Genomic DNA, 22,034 nt, shown 5'->3' on the forward strand with positions numbered 1-22,034 from the left:
CCTTTTGGGCTTATCATTCTTTTCCTTTTCCTTTTTCCCCTTCTTACTACAACCACCTTTCTCAAACCAAGCTTTGAATCTGCTCTGTTTTGGCCTCCCAGCCTTTCTTCTAGTGACAGGGGGACACAAGGTAAATTCTATTTCCACCTCAGGCCACTGAGATTGGTCAGTCAGTGCAGGAATTGGACTTGCATATGCAACTTTGAATTTTTGTACTGAATAATACTCATGCAAATATGGGTGCATATTTAACCTGGGTTTAGATGCCAAAAAAAGTATGGAATGCTCACATGGTTTTCCAGTGTGTTGCCACTCTTGGCAAGTGCACTCATGCAAGTCAGTATTTACCACATGCCTCTTGCCACTCTTTGTATCTCTAACTTCAGCACCCCACAAGGAAGATTTCTCAACAGATAGATGTGAAAGATTTCTACTCCTGTTGACCACCTGTTGTACCACTGCTGGAAGCTTGTCCCCTTCCAAAATATTAGCAATTTTTCCTCTCAACTCCCACAAACGCATGATCATGATCCTTATTTGGTCCACCATGTCATGCACAGGCAAGTCTTTCAAATCCTTCACTTTGTTGTTAAAACTTTCTGCCAAGTTGTTATTGATATGATCACATTTTATGGCAGTATTAAAACCTGATCTATACCACAACAGAGAATGGTGTGTGTTCAACCATGAAGCAAATTCATTATCACTACATGATTCCAATATCTTACCAAGGTGATAGGAATGTGTCTGTCTGGTGTAGGATCTTGCTGCTGGCCACATGCGCCCAAATTCATCTCCTCTGAATTTTTTTATCAGATTCATCCACATATGTCCAAAGCACTCCCTCTGCTCAGCATGGGGAAAACATTTTTTACTGCATTTTCCAACCCTTTACATGCATCTGTGTGGATGGCCAAAGGAGAAACTGGCCCTAAGCATCTTTTCAGTTGCATCATGAACCATATCCATGATGCCTCTGTCTCTGATTGAAACATTCCTATTGCAATTGGGAACATCCAGTTGTGTCCATATAGAGCATTGCATGCAGCCAACCGACCATTCCACTTTCCAGTCAAAAAAGATGAGTCTATGCTCAAATATGGACGACAACCTGCTTTGAATCCATCTATGCAAGGCTTCAAACACATAAAAAACTTGCTGAAAAAAACCTTGCCATCCTCTGTTACCTCTGTATCTATCTCCACCACACTTCCAGGTGACCTCTTCTCCACCTCTGCTTTAAAACTATACAACATCCTAAATGTATTTGCCCAGTCACCATACAATGATTTCATGGCCCTTTGTTTTGCTTTCCACACTGTGGTATATTGCAGCTGGATGGGGTACAGCTTCTCCAAGTCAACTTTAAGCCTCTTTGCAGTAGTGTTTGGAGTCTTGGCTAAAATAGGAGTAATCTTCTCTGTAACCCAAAGTTGTGATGTCATCTTTGAAACTCTCTGTGAAGTGGTCATACATGTATGCTGGTGTGGTATTTGATTTACCCTTACTGTACTTCCATCAGGTTGTAGTCTGGCAGACAAGTACCATTTGCAAGGATTGCCACCACCATCATAACCTTTGCATCGAGCATAAAATTTCTTTCGATCAGTCCACATAGTCTTGGCATCAAATTCTTTTTTCACTGCATAGGTCCTGAAAGACATCCTAAACTCCTTCATGCTTGGCCACAACTTTCCCACCTCAATAATTGGGTTCTCTTTGTCATACAAACAAACCAACTCATTATCATCTGCATCATCCACATCATCTGCAGCCTCTCTCATCAGCTCTTCTTCATCCTCATTTGCATTTCTAGGGTATGTGTTACCATCAACAGGCAAAGAACTGTCATCCTTCTCCTTATCTTTGTCATCAACTTGAATGCCAAACATTTCGGCCATATCAATGTCAGATATTGGTGTAATGACCAAATCTGTTTTTTCATTCAACTCTACTACATTCTAGTCAACAACAATCTTCCTAGCACCATGGGTTCCCTCCTCTCCATCTGCATCAATCCCTGTATCTTCAGCTACTACAGTCGGTTCAGTCAACAATGCCAACATCTTTTTTTGTGAAACCCACTCATTATCTTCCACCTGTGCAGCCATCTTTGATGGCACATAACCAACTCTGGAATGAGTTTGCAGATCAATTAGCTCAGCATAAAATGTTACTTGTTTGCTTGCCCACCCTTCTTGCTGATCAATTTCAGCAACCATTGATTCTCCATCTTCAATTCTCACATATTCACCATTATATTTATCGAAACGTTGCAGAGATACCTCTTGTTCTGGACCCCAAACAATACTCTCCCCAATTCTCTCCAGCAAATTGCCCACGGCCTTCTCTTTCATGCTCTCCAATTCCTGGGGATCAACATCTGCAAATTCGACATCCAACCTCACGGTGGTATCTCTATCAATGTCTTGGACACTGCCATCACTGAGCTTGGCTTTACAGGGGAAAAATTCCACTATAATTGCGAATGTGGTGGCAGAACCTGAACCTCCCCTGTTTTGTCAATGGCAGGCAGCGGCAGCAGTGTAAGCGACAGTCACTACCAAATCGAGTTTGATAACAACTAAAATAGAAAAGAGGGCGGCATTACCGATTTGAAGCACTGTCTCCTCGCTCCATCTGATTCAGCCCCCGCGCTCCTATCCAATCGAGATTCTAAAACGCCAAGAAACAGGGGCAGCATGAGGCCACAGATTTATCCAAAATTCTGGGGAATGGGACTAGAGTTTGGAAAATACTCACTCGCAATAGCCGCTGCCGTGAAAGGCGCTCCACCACCGGGCGGGCCGCGGAGAAGAAACAGCCCCCGGATCCAATCAAGATTCTAAATCGCCAAGAAACGGGCACAGAGGGGCAGCATCAGGCCACAGATCCCCCAAAATTCTGGGAAGTGGGACTAGGGTTTCGGGCTCACTCGCAATAGCTCTGCCGCTACCGAGAAATGCGCTCCACCACCGCGGAGAAGAAACCGCTGCCGGAGAAGATGCTTACGGCGGCGCCGCTCGCTCAGTCCAGCACGGGCACAGTCACACAGTCACCGGTCGAGTCGTGGACGGTTGACTCTTGACTACGTGGCTCTAGGTGGACCCCACCAGTCAGAGCACATAACCCCCGGTGTCCTAACCAAACCTCAGCCTAACTAACAACCAACTAGCCGCATAAACGGGTTGTCCTGCTTGAGCTATTTCTGCGCTGGGAGACGTCGCATGAGAGCCATTACAACCAACAACATCGCATGGGAGCTATTTGCCCGATTGAATATGGCTTCTGTTTTGCAGCTGAACATTCTCAACTACTCGAAATTGCAGCCATTTGTTCCTTCAATATTTGATTTTTTTTAATTAGGTAGGTGCGAATATGTTGTGTGTTGGACTTCATTTGGCATTGGATGTCTTACGATTGGTGATCTGGGGCAATCATCACGGGGATAAATTTACCATTTTCATTTGCACTTAAGACAAGGATTTTATATGGATCCTTGTCTTACGATTGTTCTAAAATTTAGCATTTTTTTGGTAAAATTTTACTTGCACTTAAGACAAGGATTTTATATGGATCTTGTTTGTTTTCCATGGTGCAGAGTACACCTAATTTTCTGCTAATGGACAGACATATTTAGTGCTGTCATTGATAGCTTGGATTTAAAAGTGATCGAATTACCTCATCAAAATTTTATTCGAAATAAAACAATATTGAGATGATTGATATTGAGAGAAAAAACCCCTGAAACCTAGATAGAGCCCTTTGTAATCATACCTCACTGATGGATTGATCAACGCAAGGTACGTACACACACACACACACACACACACACACACACACGCGCGCGCGCGCGCGCGCGCGCGCGCACGCATGCACGCACACACCTGAACGTTGCAAAGTTCAAACGGTTAAGGAGCAACTCTTATTGCTTCCGGTCGAGGTGAAGATAACCCAAACAAGCCTATGAAAGGATTATTTTTCATATTGACAAGTGACAGTAAATTTCCTGACGTAATATAAATGTTTTATTACCAAATTTCACACACCAAAGGCGCTTCACTCACGGCAACGACGCCAGAAAAGAGTCTTGATGACCCACAAGTATAGGGGATCAATTGTATTCCTTTCGATAAGTAAGAGTGTCGAACCCAACAAGGGAGCGGAAGTAAATGATAAGCGGTTTTCAGCAAGGTATTCACTTCAAGTACTGGAAGTAACGGTAATAGATAGTTTTGTGGTAGGATAATTCGTAACAAGTAACAATTAACAATTAACAATAGTAACAAAGGTGCACCAACGTGGCCCAATATTGTTTATAGCAAAGGAAAAGCTGGTAAGTTCTCTTATATAAAGAAAAGTGTTCTCAAGGACACATGAGAATTCTCGTCTAGTCAGGTTCATCGTGTTTAGTAGATTCTTGTTCGCTACTTCGATAATGTATATGTGGGTGGACCGGTGCTGCAGTGTCGTTCTTACTTGAACAAGCAACCCACGTATGATTACCCCCCCCCCCCTCAAGTATCCACAACTACGAAAGAAGAATTAAGATAAATCTAACCATAGCATTGAACATATGGATCCAAATCAGCCCCTTACGAAATAAAGGATAAACTAGGATTGAAGCTTCTGTCACTCTCGCAACCCATCATCTACTTATTACTTCCCAATGCCTTCCCCTAGGCCCAAATATGGTGAAGTGTCATGTAGTCGACTTTCACACGACACCACTAGAGGACAGGCAACATACATATCATTAAAATATCGGACGAATACCAACTTCACATGATTACTTATAACAAGACTTCTCTCATGTCCTCAAGAACCAAAGTAACTACTCACAAATCATATTCATGTTCAAGATCAAAGGGGTATTGAATATGCTTAAGGATCTGAACATATTATGTTCCACCAAATAAAACAACTAGCATCAACTACAAGATGTAATCAACACTACTAGCAACCCACAGGTACTAATCTGAGATTTTGAGACAAAGATTGAATACAAGAGATGAACTAGGATTTGAGATGAGATGGTGCTGGTGAAGATGTTGATAAAGATTATTCCTCCCGCGATTAGAGGGTTGTTGGTGATGTCGATGGGCTTCGATTCCCCCCTTCCAGAAAGAAATGTCCCCCGCGGAATCGCTCCGCTGGAGAGCAAAAGTGCTCATGCCCAGGTTCTGCCTCGAGACGGCGGCGCCTCGTCCCGAATGTCCTTCTCTTATTATTTTCTAGGTCAAAACCCTTCATATAGCAGAAGATAGGTATCAGAGGCCTGTTGTGGGCCCCACAAGGCATCAGGGCGCGCTTAGGGGGTGGTCGTGCCCTGTTGCCTTGTGAGCAGTAGGTGGCCCCCCTCTGGTATTTCTTGGTTCCTGTATTTTTTATATATTCAATAAAAAATCTTCGTGAAGTTTCAGGTCATTTGGAGCTTCGTAGAATAGCTATCTCTGTTGTAGCTCTTTTAGGTCCAGAATTCGAGCTGCCGGTAATCTCCCTCTCCAAGTAAATCTTGCAAATTGACAGAGAAAATGCATTATAATTGCATCATAAAGTGAAATAATGACCAAAAATCTTGGCTAGATGGTAATAGGACGTGGAGAAAGACATGGTTTTTACTCAGGTCCGGGCCCTCTCAAAGAGATAAAACCCTATGTCCTGCTCTTGTTATATTGACTGTGATGGGATACAAAGTACATAATGATCTACCGCGAGATCGTATGAGTGAGTTCTGACCTGCCTCTACAGACTAAACCCCTCAGCTTATAGGCACCGAGGGTATCTAGAATTACAAGTACGTCGGCTACATCTAGGGATAAACATGCAAATCATTTGACTATGTCTTGAAGTATGCACCAAGTCTTCGAAGGGTTCCATCTTGAGTACGCTGAGGGCCACGGCTTGCGTGGCCCATTCTTTGTTTGTTGGTGGGTCCTTTGCCCGGCCCATGCATGGCAGGCCGACATGGTGAGCACCCCGTAATCCAGGACACCGTCAAGATGCCCGAAGGATCTTATGTCAGTGAGCATATTATTAATTTGGCAGGCTATTGTGATATACATGTTGCTCTGAAATTTGGAATTTCGGCGACACTCTGAACTGACATAGTTGTTGCTTTACCACCCCCCCCCCTTACAAACTTTATCATGCATTACAACATGATGGGAATGGACAAGACTACAGATAAGTTGTTCGCTCTGGTCAAGACAACTGAGGTGGAAATCCAGAAGAATACTAATCAAGTGTTGATGGTGAACAAGACAGACATATTCAAAAAGAAAGGCAAGTCCAAGAAGAAATGCAATGGTGCCAGTTCGACCGTGTCCCAGAAAAGGAACAAGGGCAGAGGTATTACTAAGACTGAATGTTTCTACCTCAAGGCTAAATGACACAAGATGAGGAATTGCAAGAAGTAGCTAGACCAGCCGAACTCGCCCTGCCCCTTCGGCAAGACTTCCTCTCATCTCACGTGAAGCGAGACATATCTGCACCCATGAGACAGAGCGTGCACTCGTCTGGTATAGACCTATCGCTTGGTTCATTTGTTGGTTTTCATTTTGTTTTCTTCTCCTTTTTAGTTTTTTTCATGTTATCTAAATATTTCAAATACATATACTCCTGATATTTAGAAATGTTCACGTGTTTCAAAAAAATGCAGGTGGTATGTTCCAAAATGTTTACACAACGAAAATCAATGTTTGCACAATTTTTAGAAAACATTTCGTACTATTAAAAACATTTGTCACATCCGAAAATATACAATGTAAACACTGTTCATATTTTTTTTTTAAATGTGTACCACGACAAACATGTTTGTGAAAATTAAAGAAAAAATTCATGCAATTTATAGTTGTTTAAAAAACTATTATGTGCCACTAAAAAAAGTTTGTAACATTTAAAAAAATTGCGCAATGTAAAAATAATGTTCACGTAGTTTGAACAAAAATGTATCGTACCATTTAAAAAAAGTACGAGGTGTATTGGAAAATATTTTGCATGTACTCAAGAAAGTTTCAACCATGAATTTGAAAAAAGGATTTGTCATGTATAGGAAAAATGTTCAATGTGTATAAAAAAATATTGTGCATGTATACTAAAAAAGTTGTACATCAAGTATTAAGATAAGTCGACATGTAGCTTCCCAAAACCGTTTAGTGGAACTACAGTATTGGATCGGCCTACTAGCCGCGAGCAGAGGTGATAGCTTGTCTCCCTGCAGACAAGATATAGGGGAGCTCCTATTTGACGCTCTCTCGTAAACAGTAGATCACGCTGGAATAAAAAAAGATGGGATGCCAGGAATCAAACGCTAGACCCGCTGCTTCCGAGCATACGATTCGAAGCAGTTGAGCTAGCTAGCTTTCTTGATCACAGAACATTGCAAAACCTTAAGAAAACTCAAACACCGATCCGAAAGTTTTTCAAAAATTCAAACACAATTTTATTTTAAAAAACAAAACGTGAATGTTTTATCAAACACGAACATGATTAGTTTTTTTTACAAATTTTGACAAAACTCAAACATATTTCAACACACAAACGAATTTTGGAGACGCGAACATATTTTTTGGAACGGAAACATTTTTTAAACTACCCAAAAAACTGAAAAGGAACAACTTTTCAAATTTCAAAAAAAATTGGAAACACGAACAACTTTTGCACGCGAACATTTTTTGAAACTCCAGAACCAAATTTGAAAAAGCGAAAAAAAATTAAATATGCAAACAATTTTGGATAAGGACAATTTTTCGACACTCCGAACAAAACTTGTCAATACGAACATTTTCTGAAATTTGCGAACAAATTTTGGAACGGGAACATTTTTTTCAATCTCCCAAACAAATTTATGGAGGAAATTTGTGGAACAAATGTTGGAACGGGAACAGTTTTTCAATTTGTGAAGGAAATTTGAAAACATGAACATTTTATAAAATTTGCGAACAAATTTGGAAAGCTGGAACACTTTCTGAAATTCCTAAACATTTTTTTGAATGCAAACAAAATTTGTAAACATGGAAAATTTTGAAATAGGAACATTTAGTGAAGCTCACGAACAAAAATTGAAAAAAAACATTTTTCTTAAATTTGCTAACAAATTTTGCAAAGTTGTGAAATTTTGAAAAAAAATATAAAGAAAAGAAACAGAAACTAAAAAAAGAAAAGAAACAGAAAAGGAAAAGGAAAAAAAGAAAGAAAAAATAGAAAGCCGAAAAGAACAAGAAAAAAACGATACAGGAAAAAACCCGGTTCAGGGAACGTTCTAGAAGGTTCCCAAAACCGGTTGGACGCACTATGTATAAGTGGGCCGGCCCATGTGCTCTGTGCGATCGCTCGACAGTTCGCCGCAGCTAGCGGCGAATAGGATTTTCCAATAATAGCCCTGGTGGAGAAAAATGGCTAAGAGCATGGTATAAAAATCGGCTTGTAGCCTTAATTGGCCTGGCCCATTAATTCGAGGGATTTGTGGGAGCGTCTGTCTATATATCGCTTGCCTCGCCTACACACCTTGTATCAGCTGCTGCCCTAAATATGGATCACATCAGCAGCTACAACCAAACAACAGTTTTGTTAAATCTCAATCAACTGATACTTAATTATGTCTCAGTCAATGGTATATTCATAAGATCTTATGTTGAGATATGTGCAAAATATCTTTTCATTTTTTTTACTTTCGTTTTTGCATATTATGTCAGTTGATCAAGACTTGATTAAGTCTCAGTCGACTTAGACCTAGTGACACATCAAAGAATTGCTACACAGCGAGCGGAGCAAATAAAACATCATGTGAGCAGAGCGCCTGACTACTACGGCAACAGGGCCTGACTATGTGGCATTTATTATTTTCAAAATCTTTAAGCACAAACAATGTGAACATTTCTGTTCATCTACTACAACATTTTTAGTGAATGATAGAAGATTTTGAAACTGTTACACATTAAAATAGAAGCACTAAAACGAAAGCTGAACATTTATCTAACCTATTCTTGTGGATAATTTTGGCAAATGAACAAACTGAAATAATTAAATTTCATTTTCTTCTGACATGAGAAGCAATGTTTGTCATTCAAAATTGCTCGACAAAACGGAATGCAATTTAGGATCAAGTGAGATAAACACAACTTCGGCATCTTAGGCTAGTCATAGTGGGGAGTAACATACACTAGTGTCATGCATATGACACTAGTCTATATTACTACCTTCATAGTCGGGAGAATCATAGAAGTAGTGTCATAGGTGGTTGTATTTATAAGCTTATAGACTCATCTTGCTTTGGGAAGTGTCATGTGATGGTAACATATTATGTTACTCTAAACACATCTCTCCTCATTAATTACATGCCATATAGGCAAACTTATTTTGGAGTGCGTTATGTTACTAGCTAAGTTAGACCAGCCTTAGTACAACGTAGTTAATATTAATGTCCTATGGAATCCGGAAAAGTCATATATACAAAAGTCCACATATATAGTCAACCAAAACGAAGATAAGAAAGAGAACAACTCCTGCATGCTGTATGCATCAAACGGATCAACCGTAAGGCATCACGTTCATTCAGCGCACGAAAAAAGAAAAAAACCTTATAGCATCACGTCATCCTTGGAAGGCAGACGACTGTACAAGGTGAGGAGCAGGTTGGTCCGCAAATTTGACAATTTTGACCTCTGGGCGAAATCAATTCATGGAATGAACTGCCCGTGAAATTATTTCACACCCCTGACCTTTTTGTGTAGCGCCCGCCACGACGGCGCCACACCCTATGGTGCAGCGCCTAGCTCGGGGGCGTTGCACACCAGTCCACTGGTGCTGGGCTACCTCATCAAAAACGGTGGGTTCTTCCAAAATCTCCTCAGCATACGCCGGCTTGCATACCTCCACACGGGTGCTTGCAAGAAACCATGTGAGATAGTTGTTGAACGCGATCGGGCAGTGCTCACGAAGCTGGGCTCGTTTTCCAGCCCTAGCTTGCTCCACAGAAAGCGCGAACTGTATGACATACTTGCTGTGATGCTTGGACCAATCCTTGATCTTTCGCTGCTTTTTCCTATCCAACCTGCAAGTTAGAAACAGAATATTAGCATCATCGAAACCGCCGAGAAGCCGCTAAGTGCTCAAGGTTAATTATATCTTACGCGTGTAGCAACTTGTCCGTGTCCTCCCACTCCGGCGGGTGTGGCTGGAACAAACCAAACTGGCGGAACACCAGATGTGGCAGGTGAAGCTCAACCGCCCAGTTGCATATGAGTGGACACCGCATATGCCAGAGATCCCTATCCCTAAGGCACATCAGATCCAGCCTGAACTCTATAGGGTTCCCAAAACTCTCTCCTTTTCCATACGGTTACCATTCAACCTACAAAATGGGATAGAATGCAAAATTGATATCGAGTTACAATAGAACCATGATAATCACTTATGCAATGTCGATTCACCTGCTCAGGCGTGATCGCGTCCAGCTCGCTCATGTACAGCTTGTACATGACCGAGGGATCATCCGTCATCTCATTTAACACATCCCACTTGTAAGCCCAAGTGGGGAGCCGTAGTGGGTCGTCTTTGTCGTCCCAATCCTCGTACTTCACGGTCTTCGGGCGTCCAACCGGCAAACGCTCCCAGCTCCATATGGAAAGTGCGAGTAAACAACCACCAATACCTCCAGATAGCCTACAACAGGCTTCGTCCAACTGCACATAAAAGAGAACATGGTTGAATTAACAGCAAGATTGCATTCATAATGTACCAATGAAGTGAAACAGAAACAACTTCATACCTGTCTATACAAGTAAGCCAGTGTCGCCGAACCCCAACTCCATTTGCTATCGAAGACGGTCAACGCCTTGAGCCACATCCATGGAGCATTCTTGCCTGTGCCATCAGCAAACATAGTCCTGGATATCACGTACCACATGTAGACACGAGCATATGTCTTCACCGTGTCCTCATTAGCATCCTCAGGGCAAGTACTGAACAATCCACGTGAAAGTAGCACCGGCTGTGACTCTTTCCTTCTTCTTGCCTTCTGCTTCTGGTTCCCGAGGCTCCGGAGGAACCATACCGATAAGGGCAAACATCTCCTCGCGCCACCCATCAGAATCGTTGCTCATACATAGAGGATTCCCATCGATAGGAAGACCGGTGATCATAGCTATATCCTGGAGCGTCACGGTCATCTCCCCGGTCCAAAGATGGAAACCGTGTGTCTCCGGCCTCCAATGATCAATAAGCGCGGTGAGTGCTGGAGCATTGTTGGGTGGCGTCGACCGGCTGACCAACTGAATGAAAGGGAGAAGTCCTGTCTCCCTAACATACGGTGTGTACCGCTCATCATAGCGCATCCACCCAAGGTTGACCCCGTGAGCCCGAAGCTTCAGAGGTGCAAGCTCCTACAAGCAAACAAACAAATCATTACATATGGGGGGTATGTGTTTGGAAAAAAACACGAAATTCATAACACCGGCAACTTTCATTATTACCCGCTGCTCCACCGACATAGCGTACGACCGGTGTTGTTTGTCCCAGTGATCATCGAGAAGCCAGACCATCCTAACAATTTGAAAGAAAGGTTTCTTGTCAACACGATTATCTTTTGAATACAAAAAAACTAAAGTACGGCTACTACATGCAAAATTCAAAGCATATGTATCCAAACCATTCTTGCCAATACAAATGTAATTTCAATAAACTAAACTAGGCCTACTTCATGCAAGATTCAATACAAATATCTTTTCCATAGAAATAACATGTCAACCTATGTATCCAAATCATATCTTTTCAATAAAATCAACTAAACTAGGGTTGCAAAATTAGGTATCTAATACATGCAAGTTTCTAATACATGCAACATTCTAATCTAATCAAAGCAAACAAGGGTTCCCCCAAAATCTTCAAAATAGCATACATTATATGGATAGAAAGAAAGGGATCGGAGGAGAATACCTTCTAAGATGGATTGGTGAAGGAATCCACGGACCAAATCGTCAGATCTGAAGAATTTGGGAGAGGGGATTGAGAGGGGGAGAGAAGAGGGCCGTCGCCGCGGCTTCTTCTGTTTCTATAACTGGTGGTGCAGTGGGGTGGGTGGGGGAAGAGAGGGCCGCCGCGGGTGGATAAGTCACAGTGCAACGCCCGAGCGCTAGGCGTTGCACATTACATGTGTGGCGCCTAGCTCGGCGGCGCTGCATTGCTGGGTGCGGGCCCAGCAGTTGCCACGGTGGACTGGTGTGCAACGCCCCCGAGCTAGGCGCTGCACCGTAGGGTGTGGCGCCGTCGAGACGGGCGCTACACAAAAAGGTCAGGGGTGTGAAATAGTTTCACGGGCAGTTCATTCCGTGAATTGATTTCGCCTAGAGGTCAAAATTGTCAAATTTGCCTGCCCCGCAACCACGGTGGCCGGAGGAAGTATAGCACCATCACCATGACCACCATCCGGAACGGCGTTAGGTACAGTACGACGGCCACCACCAGCAAGAGCATCATGAAGACGGGCGTCACCCTGGGGTCGTGCCTGTTGGAAGACTACCGTTGCTGGCTCAACTAGAGGACCGAGTCCCACGTAGTTCATGCACCGGACGTGCCCTCCTTTTCTGTTACACGATGTGCATGACCTCCTGTATAGCTGGGTTGTTACCAGCCTCTGTACCTGTATATTAACCCCTTCGTGGGCATCAATGAGAATCACCAGTGTATTCATTCTCCATCTTGGTAATCAGATCTCTCCTTCCTGTCCCTGTCTCTCATGGACACTGGCGACGGCTCCGGCGGCCTTTCGAGCGGCGACCTGACGGGCTCCACCCCTCCCCCTCCCGCTCCTGTGCTCCCCTCCTCTGACCTCTCCACCCCCGTCCTTACAGCTCCGCCTGCAACCGCCCCTAGCACCATGAGCCTGGTGACCCTGCCGTCGCCTTCCACCCTCCCTGACATAGCGTCGTCCTCTGCCACCCCCACCCCCTCCATCCACACCCTCAACAACATCCACAACCTCATCCCCTTCAAGCTGGATGTCCAAACCGGCAGCTTTTCCAAGTGGCGTGAACTCTGGCGCTGCGTCCTCCTCATGTACTCCGTCGAGTGCCATGTCGACCACTACTCCGACCCACTGCTCCAAACTCCCGCGTGGCGCCACACCGATCTGACGCTCCTGCACCTGCTCTACTCCACCATCGCCGACGGCCTGTACGAGGTCATCCGCGGTGCCGGCAACACCGCGCATCGCGTCTGGAGCCAACTCCACGAGTTCTTCCTCGCCAACCAACCTGCCCAGGCCGTGCACCTCAGCGCGGAGTTCCGCGCCCTCACCCAAGGAGTCCTCCGCATCGCCGAGTACTGCGGGCGCCTCAAAGCGCTCGCGGACGCCCTGGCCGACGTCGACGAGCCCGTCACCGATCGCACCCTGACGCTGCAGCTTCTCCGCGGCCTCTCTCGTCGGTACCAGGTGATCACCACTGTCCTCCCGATGCAGACTCCCTTCCCATCCTTCAACCAGGCCCGCTCCCGTCTTCTTCTGGAGGAAATCACCCAGGACGCCCGCGATCGCTCCGACGGCTCCACCGCTCTCGCCATCGGCTCTGGCGGCGGCGGGGGCCACGGTGGCGGCGGTGGTGGCCCTGGCGGCGGGGGCTCTGGCGGCTCCTCCGGCCCCTCTCCCTCCACTGGTGACCGCGGCAAGGCTCCCATGGAGCGCCGCAACAGCAGCGGCGGTGACCGCGGCTGCGGGCACAACGGTGGACGCGGGCGTGGCCGCGGGCGCGGGCGCGCCTACAACGGCGGACGCGGTCCGCCTGCTCTTCCTCCCGGCGGCTCCACTCCGTGGATGGGCTACTTCGCGCCGTGGGGGACGCCCTTCCCGCCGCCGCGCGCTCCCTGGGTTCCCCCCAACGCAGTCGGGGTTCCTGGGCCTCGCCCCGGCGCTGCCCAGCACGCCTACCCCGCGCTGTACGCTGGACCCAGCGCACCGCCCCAACCCTCCTGGGATCAGGCGGCGCTCTACTTCGCCATGAACCAGCTGTCTCTCCAGCAGCCCGGCCACGGCAACGGCGACTGGATCTTTGATTCCGGTGCCTCCTCGCACGTCACTGGTAATGCAGGTAACCTCGCCACTTCTCGTCCTGTCTCTAAACAGCATGCTCCTATCATCGTTGGCGACGGCACTCGTCTGCCTGTAGTTGCTACCGGCACCGCTTCCATCCCCACATCCTCTCGCCCTTTGCTGCTTCACAACGTTCTCGTGGCACCCGATATTGTTCAAAACCTACTCTCTGTCCGTCAACTATCTACTGATAATAATGTATCTGTTGAGTTTGACCCCCTCGGTTTTTCTGTGAAGGATCTAGCCACCAGGACCCCCCTCATGAGGCGCACTAGTTTCGGTCCCCTCTACAGGAGCGGCGCATCCAGCTCTTCGGCGTTCTACACCAACTCCGGCGACCTGTGGCATCGCCGTTTAGGGCACCCCGGCATTGCCTCTCTTTCCCGTTTATCACAACATTTTCTTCCAGATTGTAATAAACTCCCTGCCGCCTCTGGATCATGTGAGGCGTGCCAGTTAGGGAAGCAGCCGCGCCTGCCTTTTTCTTCTTCTACCTCTGTCACTAGTTTTCCCTTTCAGCTTGTACACTGTGATCTTTGGACGTCTCCCGTCCCTAGTTGCTCTGGCTACAAATATTACTTAATAATAATGGATGATTTTTCCCACTTCGCATGGACTTTTCCCCTCCGTGCCAAATCCGAGGCTACTGACGTTCTCAAACGTTTCTTTCGCTTCGTGCTCACACAATTTCATGTCTACATCCAGAGCGTCCAGTGCGATAACGGCGGCGAGTTTCTTAACATCTCTCTCCGCTCCTCTCTAGGTGAGCATGGCACTGCCCTACGCCTCTCCTGCCCGCATACATCACCACAAAACGGGAAAGCTGAGCGCGCCATCCGCTCCACAAACGACATACTTCGCACACTCCTTGTCCAACCAGCATGCCTCCCAAATTTTGGGTGGAAGCCCTTCACACTGCCACGTACCTTCTCAATATACGACCCTCCCGAGCCATCCATCACAACACCCCATACTTCATGCTCTACGGTGCTCATCCCAACTACGACCACATCCGCACATTTGGCTGTTTATGCTATCCCAACCTCTATGCCACTACTTCCCACAAGCTTTCCTCCCGCTCCACACCCTGCGTTCTTCTCGGCATTCCCCTCGAGCACAAAGGCTATCGGTGCCTCGACTTATCCACGCGTAAAGTTATCACCTCCCGGCACGTGATTTTCAACGAGCACATTTTTCCCTTCGCCACAGAAAATCCCACTGTCCCCAGCCCCGAATCTCCCTCGGGATCCCCCCCACCTACCTGGTCCGATCCAGCAGGATCCTCCTTGGGAAACTCCGCCCCAGTCGCCCCACCTCCCGCACCCAATCGCGTCGCTTCCGCCCAACCCGACCGCTGTGCCCCCACCACAGCGCCCACTCCCGCTGGCCCACCACTCACCTCCACCACTCCAGCCACAAATCCCGAACCCCATCCCTCGGCTGCCAGCTCGCCATGCAGCCAATCGCCTGCGCGCTCGCCATGCAGCAAATCCACGTCGTCCTCCCCATGCACGTCGCCCCCCGCTCTCACCCCGCCTCTGGCTGCCTCACCACGTCATCTCGCAACTCCACACCGAGTTTTCCATGACTGACCTCGGCGAGCTCCATCATTTCCTGGGGATCAATGTCACACGCAGCTCCCGCGGCTTGTTCCTCTCGCAACACCAATACGCTCTCGAGATACTTGAGCGCGCCCGCATGAGCAATTGCAAGCCCATCGCCACCCCCATTGACACTCGCGCAAAACTTTCTGCCACCGACGGTGCTCCTGTCTCTGACCCGTCCCTCTACCGCAGTTTGGCCGGCGCTCTACAATATCTCACTCTCACCCGACCCGACATCACTTACGCCGTCCAACAGGTCTGCCTCTTCATGCATGATCCCCGCGAGCCGCACTTCACCGTCCTCAAGCGCATCTTGCGCTACATCCGCGCACACCGCAGCTCGGTCTTCACCTCCGGCGCTCCTCCGACCACCGCCTCGTCGCATACTCTGACGCCGACTGGGCGGGTTGTCCTGACACCCGCAAGTCCACGTCGGGCTATTGCATCTTCATCGGCGACAATCTCGTCTCTTGGTCCTCCAAGCGGCAACAGACCGTCTCCCGGTCCAGCGCGGAGGCGGAATACAGGGCGGTGGCCAATGCTGTGGCCGAGGCGTGCTGGCTGCGTCAACTTCTGCACGAACTGCGGCGCCCTCCGGATCGGGCAACGATCGTCTACTACGACAACGTGAGCGCCATGTACCTCTCCACCAACCCCGTACAGCATCAGCGCACGAAGCACATTGAGATCGACCTTCATTTCGTGCGTGAGCGGGTTGCTTTCGGCGACGTATGCGTCCTTCACGTCCCGTCCGCGTCGCAGTATGCTGATATCTTCACGAAGGGGCTGCCGTCGACCGTCTTCCTCGACTTCCGGTCCAGCCTCAACGTACTCGACGACCCCGTTGTGGCTGCGGGGGGGCTGTAGGAAGACTACCGTTGCTGGCTCAACTAGAGGACCGAGTCCCACGTAGTTCATGCACCGGACGTGCCCTCCTTTTCTGTTACACGATGTGCATGACCTCCTGTATAGCTGGGTTGTTACCAGCCTCTGTACCTGTATATTAACCCCTTCGTGGGCATCAATGAGAATCACCAGTGTATTCATTCTCCATCTGTGCCAGCGGAGCAGCGACTGCGCACGCTCCCCCTGCGTAGCCAGGTCGCCGACCTCCGTCTGGACCATCTCAGCCAGGCTCCGCAGCCGCTCGTATCTCAGCTTCACGATGTCATCCGGCTTGGACGTTGGTAATGTATCGAATTCCTCGTCCAGCTCGTCCAGGTGCGCCTGCTCCGCGTGCGACAGCACCGTGTCCATGTGCTGCGGCCTCCGCGGCCGCCATCGGTAGTTCCACACCCCGATCATGAACAGGTATAAAAACACCGCCGGCAAGATTAGCACCGGGTAGCACACGAGGACGAGGAAGAAGACGTGCACCAGTATCGTCCTTAGCGGGTTCTCCCACTTGCATATGCGGTTGAACCATTTCCCCACAGCGACAACGCCGGAGAAGAGCGAGGCAATGCGGTAGAAGTCAGCCTTGCTCCGGCGCAGGCTGAACATGTGGGAGTCGACGTCAAGCATGTACTCCACCACCTTCCTATGCAGCGGCGGCTCCTGTAGCTCCAAGCCCTTTGCCACCATTTGCACCGCGTGCAACCGGAGGTAGTCCAGCTGCAGCGCGGAGATTGGGTCCGTGTAGTGCATCTTGGGCAGCAATGGCCACCCGTATTGCGCGAGCATGTTGGCCCACGCCGTGCACCTGAACCGGATGGCGAGGTGGAGCTCCCCCGTCTTCTTGAGCCCCCGGGGCTCAGCGCCATGAGCGGGTAGTAGTGCGTGTACACGCGGTCGCTCTCTAATGTCGCGAGCCGGACGCGCACTTTGCCAATCGGCTGGTCCCTGGTTGATCCGCTGCCATGGTCGGAGAGGTGGTTGTCATCGAAGACGGCAACGGTGATGACGGTGCTGAGGTCGAACACCTCCCAGGTGTACGGCTCGTTCCACTGCGGCGCCGCCGTGCCGAGCAACGTGCGCGTGCGCACCCATTTGGCGCCGTACTTGGCCACGCAGTACGGGTACTTGTTGTCGCCCAGGCCGCGTGCGCTGAGGATGCCCACCTCCAGCACGCCTATGGCGCTCTTCCAGAGCTTCCTCGCCGACGGCTGCAGGTCGCTGCTGTAGTGCGTTAACTCGTCCGACACGTGGTACGCTGTCTCCAGGCTCGTCTTCAGCTGGATCTTGCTGGCGAACGTCATGGACGCTGTCACGTCTGCCGCCGCCTCGTCCACCGACGTCCCGCGCGACAGGCTGAACCACTTGGCCCGCACCGACGTGGGCAGGTCGTTGCATGGCACGTGCGGCGACGCCACGGGGATGATCACGCGGCCGACGGGCTCGTCCCTCCCTGTGGCGACCTTCTCCTCCACCGTCACCACGAGCGGGTCTTCGAACGGCTCGCTGGCCACGAACAAGAACTCCTCGTTCCACTCCTGGTTTGCTGACCCCGACCTCTGCGGCTTCCCCGGCCGCGTCCGCCGAATCTGGTTGCCCATCTGGATCTTGGCGATCGCTGGCGCGAGCGGCCGGTCCATTTCGGCGGCGATGAGGTCCGCCGCAGAGATTACGGAAACATTCAGATAGATAAGCTTTGGTGAGTAGCACACCTGGGAGCGCCTGTGGATGAGCTTCTCAAGCGACAGCGAGTGCGCTTCCGAGTTGTACGCCTCCGGGAAGGCCTCGTCGGCCTGGCTGCCGAACCAGACGGCGAGCATGATCTCGCCGAGGCTATCGCCATTATAATGGGTGCTTGATGCAACGGTGCATGGCCAGTGCACAGACCAATTGCTGCGAACTCCACACTTCGTCACTGATGCCAGTCGCCACCTGATCGACCAACACTCGCCCCATCTGGCACCGGTCCATCGAGATGGACATGCCCGTCCTCAACTTCGATGCCGCACACGGGGCAAGAAGGGACTATTCCCTGCTACGGTCATATATATAGCCTCGGCATTGGCGGGATTCAGCCAGGCCGTCGGCGCCCCAAGGTGAGCGCTCATATCGGTGGTGGCCAAGCCTTGCTAATCAATAGTAAGCCCATCTGGTCTCGCATCTCCGCCATCATGGCTAGCCACCGGCGCAGACCATGCTGTTACAACATTCAGTGGTGTGGACTGGAGAGTCTTTCACAACGAAGTTTTTTCTAATTTGAGCGATGAATGCAGACCACGGCTGTCCGAAACAGTGGGAGACACGGCAGCGGGGCAGCTAAGGCTCACTGGCGTAATATATGCTCAGGCACTGACGTTAATAGTGTACAATTTTTGCTCACATTATGTTATCCCTAGCTTCTTGGTCTGTCATTGATGAAGTAGCAACTGTTAGCAATTTCAGTCGTGCACAGTGATGCAGATAAGTGTTTCGTATAAATCTTGGTCCAATATTATGTTTAGCTTTATCTGCCATAGAATTTTCTTTTCAGACGGGAATCCTAAGATTTACTGTCTTTAGTAATGGAATGGGAGAAATATTCATTGAAATTATGTCAATGATCTGGCTTGTTCTGAATCTTCTTCTCTGTTATCCAATAATGCGTATGATGCCTTCAAAGAAATGGTCGTGGTGGCTAATAAATTAATTGCATTGCTTTTATGTGCAATTTGGATGATCGGGTAACCTGATGGTTCGAAGCTGAAACCGGCCCTGGATTATAATGCCTAGCATTCCATGCTAGATAATTGTTTTGTGACGTGTTGGTGTTTCATCGTTTTTGAAACCACAACCGCATTCTACTCTCCTAACTAGATCACTGGTGCTTTAGTTTTTTTTATCAAGGTAATTCAGTTATTGTTCTGCACAATAGTACAAACGGTGAGTTTACATAGATATATGGTTCAGCTACCCGCATAAAAAAATATAAGGTTCCAGCTATGGAGCTAAAAGATTGGAGCTGCAGAGAATAACTCAAGAGGGAGGCCCTCAAGTATAGCTCAATAAGATGAGTTTTCTTTAACCTTAAACATTCTAGATTTTTAAGTTTAGAATTATGTTACGCTGGCGCGGTTCAATAACATGTGAATTGACCACATTAAGTCGTGTTTTGATCAGACACTACAAGCACGGGTGGGAATGAGGATGAGCGGCGACACAGGTGGGGTGTCGTGTTGAAATAGAGTGCGTGCAACCGAGGGAGGGGTGAGTCAGCTTAGGCCATGTGTTATTGTGTTAGTGGCGTGTAATGCAATGTTTTTTTTCTTCCGTTGCAACGCACGGACCCTTTTCCTAGTAATAATAAATATACCAAAGTGGCAAGTGGAATTACAATCAGTCATCCAAAGAAGACCTGAAGATCTAAAGCCGGGGGAGTTGTGCTTTATATGGGATTCTGAAAATTCATGCATACATATATAGGGGCAAATAGCTCCCATGCGACGTCGTTGGTGTGAATTGTCTCTCATGCGACGTCGTTGGTTGTAATGGCTCTCATGCGACGTCTCCCAGCGCAGAAATAGCTCAAGCAAGACAACCCGTTTATGCGGCTAGTTGGCTGTTAGTTAGCCTGAGGTTTGGTTAGGACACCGGGGGTTATGTGCTCTGACTGGTGGGGTCCACCTAGAGCCACGTAGTCAAGAGTCAACCGTCCACGACTCGACCGGTGACTGTGTGACCGTGCCCGTGCTGGACTGAGCGAGCGGCGCCGCCGTAAGCATCTTCTCCGGCAGCGGTTTCTTCTCCGCGGTGGTGGAGCGCATTTCTCGGTAGCGGCAGAGCTATTGCGAGTGAGCCCGAAACCCTAGTCCCACTTCCCAGAATTTTGGGGGATCTGTGGCCTGATGCTGCCCTTCTGTGCCCGTTTCTTGGCGATTTAGAATCTTAATTGGATCCGGGGGTTGTTTCTTCTCCGCGGGTCGCCCGGTGGTGGAGCGCCTTTCACGGCAGCGGCTATTGCGAGTGAGTATTTTCTGAACTCTAGTCCCATTCCCCAGAATTTTGGATAAATCTGTGGCCTCATGCTGCCCCTGTTTCTTGGCGTTTTAGAATCTCGATTGGATAGGAGCGCGGGGGCTGAATCAGATGGAGCGAGGAGACAGTGCTTCAAATCGGTAATGCCGCCCTCTTTTCAATTTTGGTTGTTATCGAACTCGATTTGGTAGTGACTGTCGCTTACACTGCTGCCGCTGCCTGCCATTGACAAAACAGGGGAGGTTCAGGTTCTGCCACCACATTCGCAATTATAGTGGAATTTTTTCCCTGTAAAGCCAAGCTCAGTGATGGCAGTGTCCAAGACATTGATGTTGGAAATATGCCCTAGAGGCAATAATAAATGGTTATTATTATATTTCTTTGTTCATGATAATTGTCTATTATTCATGCTATAATTGTATTGTCCGGAAATCGTAATACATGTGTGAATACATAGACCACAACGTGTCCCTAGTAAGCCTCTAGTTGACTAGCTCGTTGATCAACTGATAGTCATGGTTTCCTGACTATGGACATTGGATGTCATTGATAACGGGATCACATCATTAGGAGAATGATGTGTTGGACAAGACCCAATCCTAAGCATAGCATAAAAGATCGTGTAGTTTCGTTTGCTAGAGCTTTTCCAATGTCAAGTATCTTTTCCTTAGACCATGAGATCGTGCAACTCCCGGATACCGTAGGAGTGCTTTGGGTGTGCCAAACGTCACAACGTAACTGGGTGACTATAAAGGTGCACTACGGGTATCTCCGAAAGTGTCTGTTGGGTTGGCACGGATCGAGACTGGGATTTGTCACTCCGTGTAACGGAGAGGTATCTCTGGGCCCACTCGGTAATGCATCATCATAATGAGGTCAATGTGACTAAGGCGTTAGTCACGGGATCATGCATTGCGGTACGAGTAAAGAGACTTGCCGGTAACGAGATTGAACAAGGTATTGGGATACCGACGATCGAATCTCGGGCAAGTAACATACCGTTTGACAAAGGGAATTGCATACGGATTGATTGAATCCTCGACACCGTGGTTCATCCGATGAGATCATCGTGGAACATGTGGGAGCCAACATGGGTATCCAGATCCCGCTGTTGGTTATTGACCGGAGAGGCGTCTCGGTCATGTCTGCATGTCTCCCGAACCCGTAGGGTCTACACACTTAAGGTCCGGTGACGCTAGGGTTGTAGAGATATATGTATGCGGAAACCCGAAAGTTGTTCGGAGTCCCGGATGAGATCCCGGACGTCACGAGAGGTTCCGGAATGGTCCGGAGGTGAAGAATTATATATAGGAAGTCCAGTTTCGGCCACCGGGAAAGTTTCTGGGGTTACCGGTATTGTACCGGGACCACCGGAAGGGTCACGGAGGTCCACCGGGTGGGGCCACCTATCCCGGAGGGCCCCGTGGGCTGAAAGTGGA

General features: G+C 48.4%; 1 pseudogene; it reads right to left on the reverse strand.

Annotated features, from left to right (window-relative positions):
- Positions 1-1,961: 1,961 nt before the first annotated feature.
- LOC109784205 (FT-interacting protein 4-like) lies at positions 1,962-20,384 on the reverse strand (annotated as a pseudogene).
- Between the last annotated feature and the right edge of the window lie 1,650 nt (positions 20,385-22,034).

Source organism: Aegilops tauschii, chromosome 2 (genome assembly GCF_002575655.3).
Source record: "Aegilops tauschii subsp. strangulata cultivar AL8/78 chromosome 2, Aet v6.0, whole genome shotgun sequence".
Classification (NCBI taxonomy): domain Eukaryota; kingdom Viridiplantae; phylum Streptophyta; class Magnoliopsida; order Poales; family Poaceae; genus Aegilops; species Aegilops tauschii.